We start from the raw sequence: 17,858 nt of genomic DNA on the forward strand, positions 1-17,858 counted from the left end.
TCACACAGGGAGTCAGGTTTTCTTTAAAAGGAGCTCAATGTTTTTAGCTTTCTGACTGTCAAATAAATAGCTACGTGGTTCCTGCACATCTATTTCCATGTTTCGTTATTTTTTATTGACAAGACTAAAAGTAAAGACTCAGCAGTGTCTGTATCAAAGTTTTTATTTTTATTTTAAATAATGGAAATCATTTTCGAGCTTATCAGTTTTATTTATTTAGTTGATGTTTTTTATTCAGATAAACTGTGCATCACAACTGCTGCTGCTGCTGCTGCTGCTGCTGCTGCAGAGTCACTTACAATAGGACCTGGGTTTTACATCTCATTTGAAGGAAGGAGCACAAGGAGGTTAAGGGACTTGCTCAGGGACAGGGTCACACACAATGAGCCAGTGGCTGAGCTGGGATTGAACCAGGAACCTCCCGGTAACAAGAGCTTTTCTTTAACCACCTGACCACTAAGCCCCTTAAAACATATCTTGGCAGACAAACACTTTAATTAGACAACATAAAAACCACATACAAGCAGATTTACAAGCAGGGCTGCAATCGCGTTCGCGCTCTCCCCTGATGTTATAGTCAAAGTTAAAAAACACAGGTATTGAAAGCAATTAGCGATTATCTATATATCTCCAGCAGGTGGCTCTGTCAGACTGGGAATGAGATTTTGTTTTTTCTTTCGGAGCGTATAATGTTCTAGAAAGTACCAAAGTGTTTTATGTACATGTATTGTGAAGTGTTTCATCTTGAGAAGACAAAGTAACGAGTCAGCGGCACGTGTATCAAAGTTACAAAGTTGCTAATATTAAAGAAGACGAGGTTCAGCGGTACAGTTGTTTTTTTTAAAACATAGTGTTTCAGCTCTGTACAGACGTTCTATGTCGTTATCCGTTATTGATTCAGCTTTATTTAGATGATTGCCTTTACCTTGTTTTAATTTCCCGTTCCTCTGAGATACGAATCTACCAGCTTTACATCTTTTTTTTTTTTTTTTTAACGTATTCTCATTTTGTTGATCATTAATGCACATTTCTGTACTGTGGGTGTTGTCGAGCGATTGAAAACGAGACATTTTGTGTTGGAATTGAAAGTGATGGTCTCGAGGAGTCGAACAAGTCACAATAAGCCTTCATCCATGTATCATGTAACCACATGTATGCTGTCTCTAACTGGAGGAGAGGGACCCTTGCAGTACTGCTCAGCCTAAAGAACCACACGAGTTGTTTGAAAGGGGGATTTATTTTGTAGAATAAACATCAAATTGGTTTCAGGGCATACAGTCCTCCAACGGCAACACAGCTCAGTACAGCTGAGATCCATTACAACACTGCTGCAGATTCAAACTAAAAGAGGGTAATATACAAAATGGATGCCTTTGAGAACTTAACACTTTCAATGCCAACGTGTGGCTACTACTTTGTGAACATACAATTTCGCAAGAATCTAATGGCACTTTTAATGCTGCTATATATACACACACAGACACACGGACACACGGGCCCGCACACGTGGAGCCCAGAGCTGCTTAAATGTTAACGTTTGTGACAAATTAGAGATCTGGAAATCCCTCCCCCAACCTGTCATTGCATGAATGATATTAACTTAATACTATGAAAGAGATAAACCAAGACTGTCGTTCGCTTACGGCCATACCACCTTGAGAACGCCCGATCTCGTCTGATCTCGGAAGCTAAGCAAGGTCGGGCCTGGTTAGTACTTGGATGGGAGACCGCCTGGGAATACCAGGTGCTGTAAGCTTTTCTTTCTGCAGCTTGACAGGGGGCGCTATTTCCCTTGTTATTTATGTTACTAACCTGGAAGCTGTAAGTCTAAACATCGTTTTCTTTTTTTGGTTTTTTTATTGTCCCATTCCACACACGAACAAGTATTGTATCAGCCTTTACTGGTTTTGAAAACTGAGTTAGGACAGAAAGGGTTATCGTATTATATTCTAAGCCGAAACTACCAGTAGCGGTCCGATACAAACAAATGTGAACAGGGTTAAGACAAAAGTACTGACGAGTTTTGCTAGTTATGGTTAGTTTAATTAATTAAAAAAAGAAATAACAGTTGATGAAGTACTTTTTATTATAGTAACAGAACGAGACATGTTTTAAAGCCACAAACTGCGTGTTTAGATTATTGTGCCAAACAAGAGAACAAAACGAGCATATCAACCAAGAACGGATTTAGTGACCCGTTCATTCGTTCGAGTTTATTTATATTATGTGTGACCTTAACAAATGTTTGACCAATGTTTTGCTTGCTTTCTTTTTGAAAGTCGTACATTTGTTACATTTTTTTTATTTCGTTTACGCAGACGTGTATACAGACCCGTCGCTTCTTTTGCGGAACATCTCACATGCTGCTGCACGAATGACGTCGTCCTGTGTAAATCCTGGCATCTTGTCCTCCAATGATAAAGGCGCATGCAAATATATACCGAGAGGCATTACGGGAATGCAATTTATAAATACTTATACTGAAAACTGAAGGAACCCATTACACCCAACAGACTGGAAAGTGCGCTATGATAACAATGAAAATGTTATATTAGGAAAAGAGTGTTTCTTTAAATTGCAGATGTAGGCACCGTTTCTTTGAAAAATGTCTCTTGTGGACGGGTGACGACTCGCAATGTGTACAACTCATACTTACCTGGCAGGGGAGATACCATGATCATGAAGGTGGTTCACCCAGGGCGAGGCTCGGCCATTGCACTCCGGCTGTGCTGACCCCTGCGAATTCCCCAAATGCGGGAATCTCGACTGCATAATTTCTGGTAGTGGGGGACTGCGTTCGCGCTCTCCCCTGAAACTATGGTCAAAGACAGAAACAAACACGAACCCGTCGCAGGAAGGAACTCACTCACTCACTAGTTGTTCAACAACTCTCCGGCAGGCGGCTTCGTCACACAGGGAGTCAGGTTTTCTTTAAAAGGAGCTCAATGTTTTTAGCTTTCTGACTGTCAAATAAATAGCTACGTGGTTCCTGCACATCTATTTCCATGTTTCGTTATTTTTTATTGACAAGACTAAAAGTAAAGACTCAGCAGTGTCTGTATCAAAGTTTTTATTTTTATTTTAAATAATTGGAAATCATTTTCGAGCTTATCAGTTTTATTTATTTAGTTGATGTTTTTTATTCAGATAAACTGTGCATCACAACTGCTGCTGCTGCTGCTGCTGCTGCTGCTGCAGAGTCACTTACAATAGGACCTGGGTTTTACATCTCATTTGAAGGAAGGAGCACAAGGAGGTTAAGGGACTTGCTCAGGGACAGGGTCACACACAATGAGCCAGTGGCTGAGCTGGGATTGAACCAGGAACCTCCCGGTAACAAGAGCTTTTCTTTAACCACCTGACCACTAAGCCCCTTAAAACATATCTTGGCAGACAAACACTTTAATTAGACAACATAAAACCACATACAAGCAGATTTACAAGCAGGGCTGCAATCGCGTTCGCGCTCTCCCCTGATGTTATAGTCAAAGTTAAAAACACAGGTATTGAAAGCAATTAGCGATTATCTATATATCTCCAGCAGGTGGCTCTGTCAGACTGGGAATGAGATTTTGTTTTTTCTTTCGGAGCGTATAATGTTCTAGAAAGTACCAAAGTGTTTTATGTACATGTATTGTGAAGTGTTTCATCTTGAGAAGACAAAGTAACGAGTCAGCGGCACGTGTATCAAAGTTACAAAGTTGCTAATATTAAAGAAGACGAGGTTCAGCGGTACAGTTGTTTTTTTTAAAACATAGTGTTTCAGCTCTGTACAGACGTTCTATGTCGTTATCCGTTATTGATTCAGCTTTATTTAGATGATTGCCTTTACCTTGTTTTAATTTCCCGTTCCTCTGAGATACGAATCTACCAGCTTTACATCTTTTTTTTTTTTTTTTAACGTATTCTCATTTTGTTGATCATTAATGCACATTTCTGTACTGTGGGTGTTGTCGAGCGATTGAAAACGAGACATTTTGTGTTGGAATTGAAAGTGATGGTCTCGAGGAGTCGAACAAGTCACAATAAGCCTTCATCCATGTATCATGTAACCACATGTATGCTGTCTCTAACTGGAGGAGAGGGACCCTTGCAGTACTGCTCAGCCTAAAGAACCACACGAGTTGTTTGAAAGGGGGATTTATTTTGTAGAATAAACATCAAATTGGTTTCAGGGCATACAGTCCTCCAACGGCAACACAGCTCAGTACAGCTGAGATCCATTACAACACTGCTGCAGATTCAAACTAAAAGAGGGTAATATACAAAATGGATGCCTTTGAGAACTTAACACTTTCAATGCCAACGTGTGGCTACTACTTTGTGAACATACAATTTCGCAAGAATCTAATGGCACTTTTAATGCTGCTATATATACACACACAGACACACGGACACACGGGCCCGCACACGTGGAGCCCAGAGCTGCTTAAATGTTAACGTTTGTGACAAATTAGAGATCTGGAAATCCCTCCCCCAACCTGTCATTGCATGAATGATATTAACTTAATACTATGAAAGAGATAAACCAAGACTGTCGTTCGCTTACGGCCATACCACCTTGAGAACGCCCGATCTCGTCTGATCTCGGAAGCTAAGCAAGGTCGGGCCTGGTTAGTACTTGGATGGGAGACCGCCTGGGAATACCAGGTGCTGTAAGCTTTTCTTTCTGCAGCTTGACAGGGGGCGCTATTTCCCTTGTTATTTATGTTACTAACCTGGAAGCTGTAAGTCTAAACATCGTTTTCTTTTTTTGGTTTTTTTATTGTCCCATTCCACACACGAACAAGTATTGTATCAGCCTTTACTGGTTTTGAAAACTGAGTTAGGACAGAAAGGGTTATCGTATTATATTCTAAGCCGAAACTACCAGTAGCGGTCCGATACAAACAAATGTGAACAGGGTTAAGACAAAAGTACTGACGAGTTTTGCTAGTTATGGTTAGTTTAATTAATTAAAAAAAGAAATAACAGTTGATGAAGTACTTTTTATTATAGTAACAGAACGAGACATGTTTTAAAGCCACAAACTGCGTGTTTAGATTATTGTGCCAAACAAGAGAACAAAACGAGCATATCAACCAAGAACGGATTTAGTGACCCGTTCATTCGTTCGAGTTTATTTATATTATGTGTGACCTTAACAAATGTTTGACCAATGTTTTGCTTGCTTTCTTTTTGAAAGTCGTACATTTGTTACATTTTTTTTATTTCGTTTACGCAGACGTGTATACAGACCCGTCGCTTCTTTTGCGGAACATCTCACATGCTGCTGCACGAATGACGTCGTCCTGTGTAAATCCTGGCATCTTGTCCTCCAATGATAAAGGCGCATGCAAATATATACCGAGAGGCATTACGGGAATGCAATTTATAAATACTTATACTGAAAACTGAAGGAACCCATTACACCCAACAGACTGGAAAGTGCGCTATGATAACAATGAAAATGTTATATTAGGAAAAGAGTGTTTCTTTAAATTGCAGATGTAGGCACCGTTTCTTTGAAAAATGTCTCTTGTGGACGGGTGACGACTCGCAATGTGTACAACTCATACTTACCTGGCAGGGGAGATACCATGATCATGAAGGTGGTTCACCCAGGGCGAGGCTCGGCCATTGCACTCCGGCTGTGCTGACCCCTGCGAATTCCCCAAATGCGGGAATCTCGACTGCATAATTTCTGGTAGTGGGGGACTGCGTTCGCGCTCTCCCCTGAAACTATGGTCAAAGACAGAAACAAACACGAACCCGTCGCAGGAAGGAACTCACTCACTCACTAGTTGTTCAACAACTCTCCGGCAGGCGGCTTCGTCACACAGGGAGTCAGGTTTTCTTTAAAAGGAGCTCAATGTTTTTAGCTTTCTGACTGTCAAATAAATAGCTACGTGGTTCCTGCACATCTATTTCCATGTTTCGTTATTTTTTATTGACAAGACTAAAAGTAAAGACTCAGCAGTGTCTGTATCAAAGTTTTTATTTTTATTTTAAATAATTGGAAATCATTTTCGAGCTTATCAGTTTTATTTATTTAGTTGATGTTTTTTATTCAGATAAACTGTGCATCACAACTGCTGCTGCTGCTGCTGCTGCTGCTGCTGCAGAGTCACTTACAATAGGACCTGGGTTTTACATCTCATTTGAAGGAAGGAGCACAAGGAGGTTAAGGGACTTGCTCAGGGACAGGGTCACACACAATGAGCCAGTGGCTGAGCTGGGATTGAACCAGGAACCTCCCGGTAACAAGAGCTTTTCTTTAACCACCTGACCACTAAGCCCCTTAAAACATATCTTGGCAGACAAACACTTTAATTAGACAACATAAAACCACATACAAGCAGATTTACAAGCAGGGCTGCAATCGCGTTCGCGCTCTCCCCTGATGTTATAGTCAAAGTTAAAAACACAGGTATTGAAAGCAATTAGCGATTATCTATATATCTCCAGCAGGTGGCTCTGTCAGACTGGGAATGAGATTTTGTTTTTTCTTTCGGAGCGTATAATGTTCTAGAAAGTACCAAAGTGTTTTATGTACATGTATTGTGAAGTGTTTCATCTTGAGAAGACAAAGTAACGAGTCAGCGGCACGTGTATCAAAGTTACAAAGTTGCTAATATTAAAGAAGACGAGGTTCAGCGGTACAGTTGTTTTTTTTAAAACATAGTGTTTCAGCTCTGTACAGACGTTCTATGTCGTTATCCGTTATTGATTCAGCTTTATTTAGATGATTGCCTTTACCTTGTTTTAATTTCCCGTTCCTCTGAGATACGAATCTACCAGCTTTACATCTTTTTTTTTTTTTTTTAACGTATTCTCATTTTGTTGATCATTAATGCACATTTCTGTACTGTGGGTGTTGTCGAGCGATTGAAAACGAGACATTTTGTGTTGGAATTGAAAGTGATGGTCTCGAGGAGTCGAACAAGTCACAATAAGCCTTCATCCATGTATCATGTAACCACATGTATGCTGTCTCTAACTGGAGGAGAGGGACCCTTGCAGTACTGCTCAGCCTAAAGAACCACACGAGTTGTTTGAAAGGGGGATTTATTTTGTAGAATAAACATCAAATTGGTTTCAGGGCATACAGTCCTCCAACGGCAACACAGCTCAGTACAGCTGAGATCCATTACAACACTGCTGCAGATTCAAACTAAAAGAGGGTAATATACAAAATGGATGCCTTTGAGAACTTAACACTTTCAATGCCAACGTGTGGCTACTACTTTGTGAACATACAATTTCGCAAGAATCTAATGGCACTTTTAATGCTGCTATATATACACACACAGACACACGGACACACGGGCCCGCACACGTGGAGCCCAGAGCTGCTTAAATGTTAACGTTTGTGACAAATTAGAGATCTGGAAATCCCTCCCCCAACCTGTCATTGCATGAATGATATTAACTTAATACTATGAAAGAGATAAACCAAGACTGTCGTTCGCTTACGGCCATACCACCTTGAGAACGCCCGATCTCGTCTGATCTCGGAAGCTAAGCAAGGTCGGGCCTGGTTAGTACTTGGATGGGAGACCGCCTGGGAATACCAGGTGCTGTAAGCTTTTCTTTCTGCAGCTTGACAGGGGGCGCTATTTCCCTTGTTATTTATGTTACTAACCTGGAAGCTGTAAGTCTAAACATCGTTTTCTTTTTTTGGTTTTTTTATTGTCCCATTCCACACACGAACAAGTATTGTATCAGCCTTTACTGGTTTTGAAAACTGAGTTAGGACAGAAAGGGTTATCGTATTATATTCTAAGCCGAAACTACCAGTAGCGGTCCGATACAAACAAATGTGAACAGGGTTAAGACAAAAGTACTGACGAGTTTTGCTAGTTATGGTTAGTTTAATTAATTAAAAAAAGAAATAACAGTTGATGAAGTACTTTTTATTATAGTAACAGAACGAGACATGTTTTAAAGCCACAAACTGCGTGTTTAGATTATTGTGCCAAACAAGAGAACAAAACGAGCATATCAACCAAGAACGGATTTAGTGACCCGTTCATTCGTTCGAGTTTATTTATATTATGTGTGACCTTAACAAATGTTTGACCAATGTTTTGCTTGCTTTCTTTTTGAAAGTCGTACATTTGTTACATTTTTTTTATTTCGTTTACGCAGACGTGTATACAGACCCGTCGCTTCTTTTGCGGAACATCTCACATGCTGCTGCACGAATGACGTCGTCCTGTGTAAATCCTGGCATCTTGTCCTCCAATGATAAAGGCGCATGCAAATATATACCGAGAGGCATTACGGGAATGCAATTTATAAATACTTATACTGAAAACTGAAGGAACCCATTACACCCAACAGACTGGAAAGTGCGCTATGATAACAATGAAAATGTTATATTAGGAAAAGAGTGTTTCTTTAAATTGCAGATGTAGGCACCGTTTCTTTGAAAAATGTCTCTTGTGGACGGGTGACGACTCGCAATGTGTACAACTCATACTTACCTGGCAGGGGAGATACCATGATCATGAAGGTGGTTCACCCAGGGCGAGGCTCGGCCATTGCACTCCGGCTGTGCTGACCCCTGCGAATTCCCCAAATGCGGGAATCTCGACTGCATAATTTCTGGTAGTGGGGGACTGCGTTCGCGCTCTCCCCTGAAACTATGGTCAAAGACAGAAACAAACACGAACCCGTCGCAGGAAGGAACTCACTCACTCACTAGTTGTTCAACAACTCTCCGGCAGGCGGCTTCGTCACACAGGGAGTCAGGTTTTCTTTAAAAGGAGCTCAATGTTTTTAGCTTTCTGACTGTCAAATAAATAGCTACGTGGTTCCTGCACATCTATTTCCATGTTTCGTTATTTTTTATTGACAAGACTAAAAGTAAAGACTCAGCAGTGTCTGTATCAAAGTTTTTATTTTTATTTTAAATAATTGGAAATCATTTTCGAGCTTATCAGTTTTATTTATTTAGTTGATGTTTTTTATTCAGATAAACTGTGCATCACAACTGCTGCTGCTGCTGCTGCTGCTGCTGCTGCTGCAGAGTCACTTACAATAGGACCTGGGTTTTACATCTCATTTGAAGGAAGGAGCACAAGGAGGTTAAGGGACTTGCTCAGGGACAGGGTCACACACAATGAGCCAGTGGCTGAGCTGGGATTGAACCAGGAACCTCCCGGTAACAAGAGCTTTTCTTTAACCACCTGACCACTAAGCCCCTTAAAACATATCTTGGCAGACAAACACTTTAATTAGACAACATAAAACCACATACAAGCAGATTTACAAGCAGGGCTGCAATCGCGTTCGCGCTCTCCCCTGATGTTATAGTCAAAGTTAAAAACACAGGTATTGAAAGCAATTAGCGATTATCTATATATCTCCAGCAGGTGGCTCTGTCAGACTGGGAATGAGATTTTGTTTTTTCTTTCGGAGCGTATAATGTTCTAGAAAGTACCAAAGTGTTTTATGTACATGTATTGTGAAGTGTTTCATCTTGAGAAGACAAAGTAACGAGTCAGCGGCACGTGTATCAAAGTTACAAAGTTGCTAATATTAAAGAAGACGAGGTTCAGCGGTACAGTTGTTTTTTTTAAAACATAGTGTTTCAGCTCTGTACAGACGTTCTATGTCGTTATCCGTTATTGATTCAGCTTTATTTAGATGATTGCCTTTACCTTGTTTTAATTTCCCGTTCCTCTGAGATACGAATCTACCAGCTTTACATCTTTTTTTTTTTTTTTTAACGTATTCTCATTTTGTTGATCATTAATGCACATTTCTGTACTGTGGGTGTTGTCGAGCGATTGAAAACGAGACATTTTGTGTTTGAATTGAAAGTGATGGTCTCGAGGAGTCGAACAAGTCACAATAAGCCTTCATCCATGTATCATGTAACCACATGTATGCTGTCTCTAACTGGAGGAGAGGGACCCTTGCAGTACTGCTCAGCCTAAAGAACCACACGAGTTGTTTGAAAGGGGGATTTATTTTGTAGAATAAACATCAAATTGGTTTCAGGGCATACAGTCCTCCAACGGCAACACAGCTCAGTACAGCTGAGATCCATTACAACACTGCTGCAGATTCAAACTAAAAGAGGGTAATATACAAAATGGATGCCTTTGAGAACTTAACACTTTCAATGCCAACGTGTGGCTACTACTTTGTGAACATACAATTTCGCAAGAATCTAATGGCACTTTTAATGCTGCTATATATACACACACAGACACACGGACACACGGGCCCGCACACGTGGAGCCCAGAGCTGCTTAAATGTTAACGTTTGTGACAAATTAGAGATCTGGAAATCCCTCCCCCAACCTGTCATTGCATGAATGATATTAACTTAATACTATGAAAGAGATAAACCAAGACTGTCGTTCGCTTACGGCCATACCACCTTGAGAACGCCCGATCTCGTCTGATCTCGGAAGCTAAGCAAGGTCGGGCCTGGTTAGTACTTGGATGGGAGACCGCCTGGGAATACCAGGTGCTGTAAGCTTTTCTTTCTGCAGCTTGACAGGGGGCGCTATTTCCCTTGTTATTTATGTTACTAACCTGGAAGCTGTAAGTCTAAACATCGTTTTCTTTTTTTGGTTTTTTTATTGTCCCATTCCACACACGAACAAGTATTGTATCAGCCTTTACTGGTTTTGAAAACTGAGTTAGGACAGAAAGGGTTATCGTATTATATTCTAAGCCGAAACTACCAGTAGCGGTCCGATACAAACAAATGTGAACAGGGTTAAGACAAAAGTACTGACGAGTTTTGCTAGTTATGGTTAGTTTAATTAATTAAAAAAAGAAATAACAGTTGATGAAGTACTTTTTATTATAGTAACAGAACGAGACATGTTTTAAAGCCACAAACTGCGTGTTTAGATTATTGTGCCAAACAAGAGAACAAAACGAGCATATCAACCAAGAACGGATTTAGTGACCCGTTCATTCGTTCGAGTTTATTTATATTATGTGTGACCTTAACAAATGTTTGACCAATGTTTTGCTTGCTTTCTTTTTGAAAGTCGTACATTTGTTACATTTTTTTTATTTCGTTTACGCAGACGTGTATACAGACCCGTCGCTTCTTTTGCGGAACATCTCACATGCTGCTGCACGAATGACGTCGTCCTGTGTAAATCCTGGCATCTTGTCCTCCAATGATAAAGGCGCATGCAAATATATACCGAGAGGCATTACGGGAATGCAATTTATAAATACTTATACTGAAAACTGAAGGAACCCATTACACCCAACAGACTGGAAAGTGCGCTATGATAACAATGAAAATGTTATATTAGGAAAAGAGTGTTTCTTTAAATTGCAGATGTAGGCACCGTTTCTTTGAAAAATGTCTCTTGTGGACGGGTGACGACTCGCAATGTGTACAACTCATACTTACCTGGCAGGGGAGATACCATGATCATGAAGGTGGTTCACCCAGGGCGAGGCTCGGCCATTGCACTCCGGCTGTGCTGACCCCTGCGAATTCCCCAAATGCGGGAATCTCGACTGCATAATTTCTGGTAGTGGGGGACTGCGTTCGCGCTCTCCCCTGAAACTATGGTCAAAGACAGAAACAAACACGAACCCGTCGCAGGAAGGAACTCACTCACTCACTAGTTGTTCAACAACTCTCCGGCAGGCGGCTTCGTCACACAGGGAGTCAGGTTTTCTTTAAAAGGAGCTCAATGTTTTTAGCTTTCTGACTGTCAAATAAATAGCTACGTGGTTCCTGCACATCTATTTCCATGTTTCGTTATTTTTTATTGACAAGACTAAAAGTAAAGACTCAGCAGTGTCTGTATCAAAGTTTTTATTTTTATTTTAAATAATTGGAAATCATTTTCGAGCTTATCAGTTTTATTTATTTAGTTGATGTTTTTTATTCAGATAAACTGTGCATCACAACTGCTGCTGCTGCTGCTGCTGCTGCTGCTGCAGAGTCACTTACAATAGGACCTGGGTTTTACATCTCATTTGAAGGAAGGAGCACAAGGAGGTTAAGGGACTTGCTCAGGGACAGGGTCACACACAATGAGCCAGTGGCTGAGCTGGGATTGAACCAGGAACCTCCCGGTAACAAGAGCTTTTCTTTAACCACCTGACCACTAAGCCCCTTAAAACATATCTTGGCAGACAAACACTTTAATTAGACAACATAAAACCACATACAAGCAGATTTACAAGCAGGGCTGCAATCGCGTTCGCGCTCTCCCCTGATGTTATAGTCAAAGTTAAAAACACAGGTATTGAAAGCAATTAGCGATTATCTATATATCTCCAGCAGGTGGCTCTGTCAGACTGGGAATGAGATTTTGTTTTTTCTTTCGGAGCGTATAATGTTCTAGAAAGTACCAAAGTGTTTTATGTACATGTATTGTGAAGTGTTTCATCTTGAGAAGACAAAGTAACGAGTCAGCGGCACGTGTATCAAAGTTACAAAGTTGCTAATATTAAAGAAGACGAGGTTCAGCGGTACAGTTGTTTTTTTTAAAACATAGTGTTTCAGCTCTGTACAGACGTTCTATGTCGTTATCCGTTATTGATTCAGCTTTATTTAGATGATTGCCTTTACCTTGTTTTAATTTCCCGTTCCTCTGAGATACGAATCTACCAGCTTTACATCTTTTTTTTTTTTTTTAACGTATTCTCATTTTGTTGATCATTAATGCACATTTCTGTACTGTGGGTGTTGTCGAGCGATTGAAAACGAGACATTTTGTGTTTGAATTGAAAGTGATGGTCTCGAGGAGTCGAACAAGTCACAATAAGCCTTCATCCATGTATCATGTAACCACATGTATGCTGTCTCTAACTGGAGGAGAGGGACCCTTGCAGTACTGCTCAGCCTAAAGAACCACACGAGTTGTTTGAAAGGGGGATTTATTTTGTAGAATAAACATCAAATTGGTTTCAGGGCATACAGTCCTCCAACGGCAACACAGCTCAGTACAGCTGAGATCCATTACAACACTGCTGCAGATTCAAACTAAAAGAGGGTAATATACAAAATGGATGCCTTTGAGAACTTAACACTTTCAATGCCAACGTGTGGCTACTACTTTGTGAACATACAATTTCGCAAGAATCTAATGGCACTTTTAATGCTGCTATATATACACACACAGACACACGGACACACGGGCCCGCACACGTGGAGCCCAGAGCTGCTTAAATGTTAACGTTTGTGACAAATTAGAGATCTGGAAATCCCTCCCCCAACCTGTCATTGCATGAATGATATTAACTTAATACTATGAAAGAGATAAACCAAGACTGTCGTTCGCTTACGGCCATACCACCTTGAGAACGCCCGATCTCGTCTGATCTCGGAAGCTAAGCAAGGTCGGGCCTGGTTAGTACTTGGATGGGAGACCGCCTGGGAATACCAGGTGCTGTAAGCTTTTCTTTCTGCAGCTTGACAGGGGGCGCTATTTCCCTTGTTATTTATGTTACTAACCTGGAAGCTGTAAGTCTAAACATCGTTTTCTTTTTTTGGTTTTTTTATTGTCCCATTCCACACACGAACAAGTATTGTATCAGCCTTTACTGGTTTTGAAAACTGAGTTAGGACAGAAAGGGTTATCGTATTATATTCTAAGCCGAAACTACCAGTAGCGGTCCGATACAAACAAATGTGAACAGGGTTAAGACAAAAGTACTGACGAGTTTTGCTAGTTATGGTTAGTTTAATTAATTAAAAAAAGAAATAACAGTTGATGAAGTACTTTTTATTATAGTAACAGAACGAGACATGTTTTAAAGCCACAAACTGCGTGTTTAGATTATTGTGCCAAACAAGAGAACAAAACGAGCATATCAACCAAGAACGGATTTAGTGACCCGTTCATTCGTTCGAGTTTATTTATATTATGTGTGACCTTAACAAATGTTTGACCAATGTTTTGCTTGCTTTCTTTTTGAAAGTCGTACATTTGTTACATTTTTTTTATTTCGTTTACGCAGACGTGTATACAGACCCGTCGCTTCTTTTGCGGAACATCTCACATGCTGCTGCACGAATGACGTCGTCCTGTGTAAATCCTGGCATCTTGTCCTCCAATGATAAAGGCGCATGCAAATATATACCGAGAGGCATTACGGGAATGCAATTTATAAATACTTATACTGAAAACTGAAGGAACCCATTACACCCAACAGACTGGAAAGTGCGATATGATAACAATGAAAATGTTATATTAGGAAAAGAGTGTTTCTTTAAATTGCAGATGTAGGCACCGTTTCTTTGAAAAATGTCTCTTGTGGACGGGTGACGACTCGCAATGTGTACAACTCATACTTACCTGGCAGGGGAGATACCATGATCATGAAGGTGGTTCACCCAGGGCGAGGCTCGGCCATTGCACTCCGGCTGTGCTGACCCCTGCGAATTCCCCAAATGCGGGAATCTCGACTGCATAATTTCTGGTAGTGGGGGACTGCGTTCGCGCTCTCCCCTGAAACTATGGTCAAAGACAGAAACAAACACGAACCCGTCGGAGGAAGGAACTCACTCACTCACTCACTCACTAGTTATTCAACAACTCTCCGGCAGGCGGCTTCGTCACACAGGGAGTCAGGTTTTCTTTAAAAGGAGCTCAATGTTTTTAGCTTTCTGACTGTCAAATAAATAGCTACGTGGTTCCTGCACATCTATTTCCATGTTTCGTTATTTTTTATTGACAAGACTAAAAGTAAAGACTCAGCAGTGTCTGTATCAAAGTTTTTATTTTTATTTTAAATAATTGGAAATCATTTTCGAGCTTATCAGTTTTATTTATTTAGTTGATGTTTTTTATTCAGATAAACTGTGCATCACAACTGCTGCTGCTGCTGCTGCTGCTGCTGCTGCTGCAGAGTCACTTACAATAGGACCTGGGTTTTACATCTCATTTGAAGGAAGGAGCACAAGGAGGTTAAGGGACTTGCTCAGGGACAGGGTCACACACAATGAGCCAGTGGCTGAGCTGGGATTGAACCAGGAACCTCCCGGTAACAAGAGCTTTTCTTTAACCACCTGACCACTAAGCCCCTTAAAACATATCTTGGCAGACAAACACTTTAATTAGACAACATAAAACCACATACAAGCAGATTTACAAGCAGGGCTGCAATCGCGTTCGCGCTCTCCCCTGATGTTATAGTCAAAGTTAAAAACACAGGTATTGAAAGCAATTAGCGATTATCTATATATCTCCAGCAGGTGGCTCTGTCAGACTGGGAATGAGATTTTGTTTTTTCTTTCGGAGCGTATAATGTTCTGAAAGTACCAAAGTGTTTTATGTACATGTATTGTGAAGTGTTTCATCTTGAGAAGACAAAGTAACGAGTCAGCGGCACGTGTATCAAAGTTACAAAGTTGCTAATATTAAAGAAGACGAGGTTCAGCGGTACAGTTGTTTTTTTTAAAACATAGTGTTTCAGCTCTGTACAGACGTTCTATGTCGTTATCCGTTATTGATTCAGCTTTATTTAGATGATTGCCTTTACCTTGTTTTAATTTCCCGTTCCTCTGAGATACGAATCTACCAGCTTTACATCTTTTTTTTTTTTTTTTAACGTATTCTCATTTTGTTGATCATTAATGCACATTTCTGTACTGTGGGTGTTGTCGAGCGATTGAAAACGAGACATTTTGTGTTGGAATTGAAAGTGATGGTCTCGAGGAGTCGAACAAGTCACAATAAGCCTTCATCCATGTATCATGTAACCACATGTATGCTGTCTCTAACTGGAGGAGAGGGACCCTTGCAGTACTGCTCAGCCTAAAGAACCACACGAGTTGTTTGAAAGGGGGATTTATTTTGTAGAATAAACATCAAATTGGTTTCAGGGCATACAGTCCTCCAACGGCAACACAGCTCAGTACAGCTGAGATCCATTACAACACTGCTGCAGATTCAAACTAAAAGAGGGTAATATACAAAATGGATGCCTTTGAGAACTTAACACTTTCAATGCCAACGTGTGGCTACTACTTTGTGAACATACAATTTCGCAAGAATCTAATGGCACTTTTAATGCTGCTATATATACACACACAGACACACGGACACACGGGCCCGCACACGTGGAGCCCAGAGCTGCTTAAATGTTAACGTTTGTGACAAATTAGAGATCTGGAAATCCCTCCCCCAACCTGTCATTGCATGAATGATATTAACTTAATACTATGAAAGAGATAAACCAAGACTGTCGTTCGCTTACGGCCATACCACCTTGAGAACGCCCGATCTCGTCTGATCTCGGAAGCTAAGCAAGGTCGGGCCTGGTTAGTACTTGGATGGGAGACCGCCTGGGAATACCAGGTGCTGTAAGCTTTTCTTTCTGCAGCTTGACAGGGGGCGCTATTTCCCTTGTTATTTATGTTACTAACCTGGAAGCTGTAAGTCTAAACATCGTTTTCTTTTTTTGGTTTTTTTATTGTCCCATTCCACACACGAACAAGTATTGTATCAGCCTTTACTGGTTTTGAAAACTGAGTTAGGACAGAAAGGGTTATCGTATTATATTCTAAGCCGAAACTACCAGTAGCGGTCCGATACAAACAAATGTGAACAGGGTTAAGACAAAAGTACTGACGAGTTTTGCTAGTTATGGTTAGTTTAATTAATTAAAAAAAGAAATAACAGTTGATGAAGTACTTTTTATTATAGTAACAGAACGAGACATGTTTTAAAGCCACAAACTGCGTGTTTAGATTATTGTGCCAAACAAGAGAACAAAACGAGCATATCAACCAAGAACGGATTTAGTGACCCGTTCATTCGTTCGAGTTTATTTATATTATGTGTGACCTTAACAAATGTTTGACCAATGTTTTGCTTGCTTTCTTTTTGAAAGTCGTACATTTGTTACATTTTTTTTATTTCGTTTACGCAGACGTGTATACAGACCCGTCGCTTCTTTTGCGGAACATCTCACATGCTGCTGCACGAATGACGTCGTCCTGTGTAAATCCTGGCATCTTGTCCTCCAATGATAAAGGCGCATGCAAATATATACCGAGAGGCATTACGGGAATGCAATTTATAAATACTTATACTGAAAACTGAAGGAACCCATTACACCCAACAGACTGGAAAGTGCGATATGATAACAATGAAAATGTTATATTAGGAAAAGAGTGTTTCTTTAAATTGCAGATGTAGGCACCGTTTCTTTGAAAAATGTCTCTTGTGGACGGGTGACGACTCGCAATGTGTACAACTCATACTTACCTGGCAGGGGAGATACCATGATCATGAAGGTGGTTCACCCAGGGCGAGGCTCGGCCATTGCACTCCGGCTGTGCTGACCCCTGCGAATTCCCCAAATGCGGGAATCTCGACTGCATAATTTCTGGTAGTGGGGGACTGCGTTCGCGCTCTCCCCTGAAACTATGGTCAAAGACAGAAACAAACACGAACCCGTCGGAGGAAGGAACTCACTCACTCACTCACTCACTAGTTATTCAACAACTCTCCGGCAGGCGGCTTCGTCACACAGGGAGTCAGGTTTTCTTTAAAAGGAGCTCAATGTTTTTAGCTTTCTGACTGTCAAATAAATAGCTACGTGGTTCCTGCACATCTATTTCCATGTTTCGTTATTTTTTATTGACAAGACTAAAAGTAAAGACTCAGCAGTGTCTGTATCAAAGTTTTTATTTTTATTTTAAATAATTGGAAATCATTTTCGAGCTTATCAGTTTTATTTATTTAGTTGATGTTTTTTATTCAGATAAACTGTGCATCACAACTGCTGCTGCTGCTGCTGCTGCTGCTGCTGCAGAGTCACTTACAATAGGACCTGGGTTTTACATCTCATTTGAAGGAAGGAGCACAAGGAGGTTAAGGGACTTGCTCAGGGACAGGGTCACACACAATGAGCCAGTGGCTGAG

The 17,858-nt window shown here is 40.7% G+C and overlaps 12 non-coding genes across 12 annotated transcripts; all 12 read left to right on the forward strand.

The window, feature by feature from the left end:
• The first annotated feature begins 1,637 nt into the window (after positions 1 to 1,637).
• Positions 1,638 to 1,756, forward strand: LOC131707675 (5S ribosomal RNA). Its single transcript, XR_009311218.1, has one exon. It is a non-coding gene; the product is annotated as a 5S ribosomal RNA (ribosomal RNA).
• Positions 1,757 to 2,648: 892 nt separating this feature from the next.
• On the forward strand, positions 2,649 to 2,812 carry LOC131707005 (U1 spliceosomal RNA). The gene has a single exon (XR_009310916.1). It is a non-coding gene; the product is annotated as a U1 spliceosomal RNA (small nuclear RNA).
• Positions 2,813 to 4,543: 1,731 nt separating this feature from the next.
• LOC131707796 (5S ribosomal RNA) lies at positions 4,544 to 4,662 on the forward strand. The gene has a single exon (XR_009311229.1). It is a non-coding gene; the product is annotated as a 5S ribosomal RNA (ribosomal RNA).
• An 892-nt stretch (positions 4,663 to 5,554) lies between these two features.
• Positions 5,555 to 5,718, forward strand: LOC131707012 (U1 spliceosomal RNA). The gene has a single exon (XR_009310919.1). It is a non-coding gene; the product is annotated as a U1 spliceosomal RNA (small nuclear RNA).
• A 1,731-nt stretch (positions 5,719 to 7,449) lies between these two features.
• On the forward strand, positions 7,450 to 7,568 carry LOC131707917 (5S ribosomal RNA). The gene has a single exon (XR_009311237.1). It is a non-coding gene; the product is annotated as a 5S ribosomal RNA (ribosomal RNA).
• An 892-nt stretch (positions 7,569 to 8,460) lies between these two features.
• LOC131707016 (U1 spliceosomal RNA) lies at positions 8,461 to 8,624 on the forward strand. The gene has a single exon (XR_009310921.1). It is a non-coding gene; the product is annotated as a U1 spliceosomal RNA (small nuclear RNA).
• A 1,734-nt stretch (positions 8,625 to 10,358) lies between these two features.
• LOC131705502 (5S ribosomal RNA) lies at positions 10,359 to 10,477 on the forward strand. Its single transcript, XR_009310460.1, has one exon. It is a non-coding gene; the product is annotated as a 5S ribosomal RNA (ribosomal RNA).
• Positions 10,478 to 11,369: 892 nt separating this feature from the next.
• Positions 11,370 to 11,533, forward strand: LOC131707020 (U1 spliceosomal RNA). The gene has a single exon (XR_009310924.1). It is a non-coding gene; the product is annotated as a U1 spliceosomal RNA (small nuclear RNA).
• Positions 11,534 to 13,263: 1,730 nt separating this feature from the next.
• Positions 13,264 to 13,382, forward strand: LOC131705599 (5S ribosomal RNA). Its single transcript, XR_009310555.1, has one exon. It is a non-coding gene; the product is annotated as a 5S ribosomal RNA (ribosomal RNA).
• Positions 13,383 to 14,274: 892 nt separating this feature from the next.
• LOC131707022 (U1 spliceosomal RNA) lies at positions 14,275 to 14,438 on the forward strand. The gene has a single exon (XR_009310925.1). It is a non-coding gene; the product is annotated as a U1 spliceosomal RNA (small nuclear RNA).
• Positions 14,439 to 16,179: 1,741 nt separating this feature from the next.
• On the forward strand, positions 16,180 to 16,298 carry LOC131705686 (5S ribosomal RNA). The gene has a single exon (XR_009310557.1). It is a non-coding gene; the product is annotated as a 5S ribosomal RNA (ribosomal RNA).
• An 892-nt stretch (positions 16,299 to 17,190) lies between these two features.
• Positions 17,191 to 17,354, forward strand: LOC131707025 (U1 spliceosomal RNA). The gene has a single exon (XR_009310926.1). It is a non-coding gene; the product is annotated as a U1 spliceosomal RNA (small nuclear RNA).
• Positions 17,355 to 17,858: the final 504 nt, after the last annotated feature.

Source organism: Acipenser ruthenus, chromosome 2 (assembly GCF_902713425.1).
Source record: "Acipenser ruthenus chromosome 2, fAciRut3.2 maternal haplotype, whole genome shotgun sequence".
Classification (NCBI taxonomy): Eukaryota; Metazoa; Chordata; class Actinopteri; order Acipenseriformes; family Acipenseridae; genus Acipenser; species Acipenser ruthenus.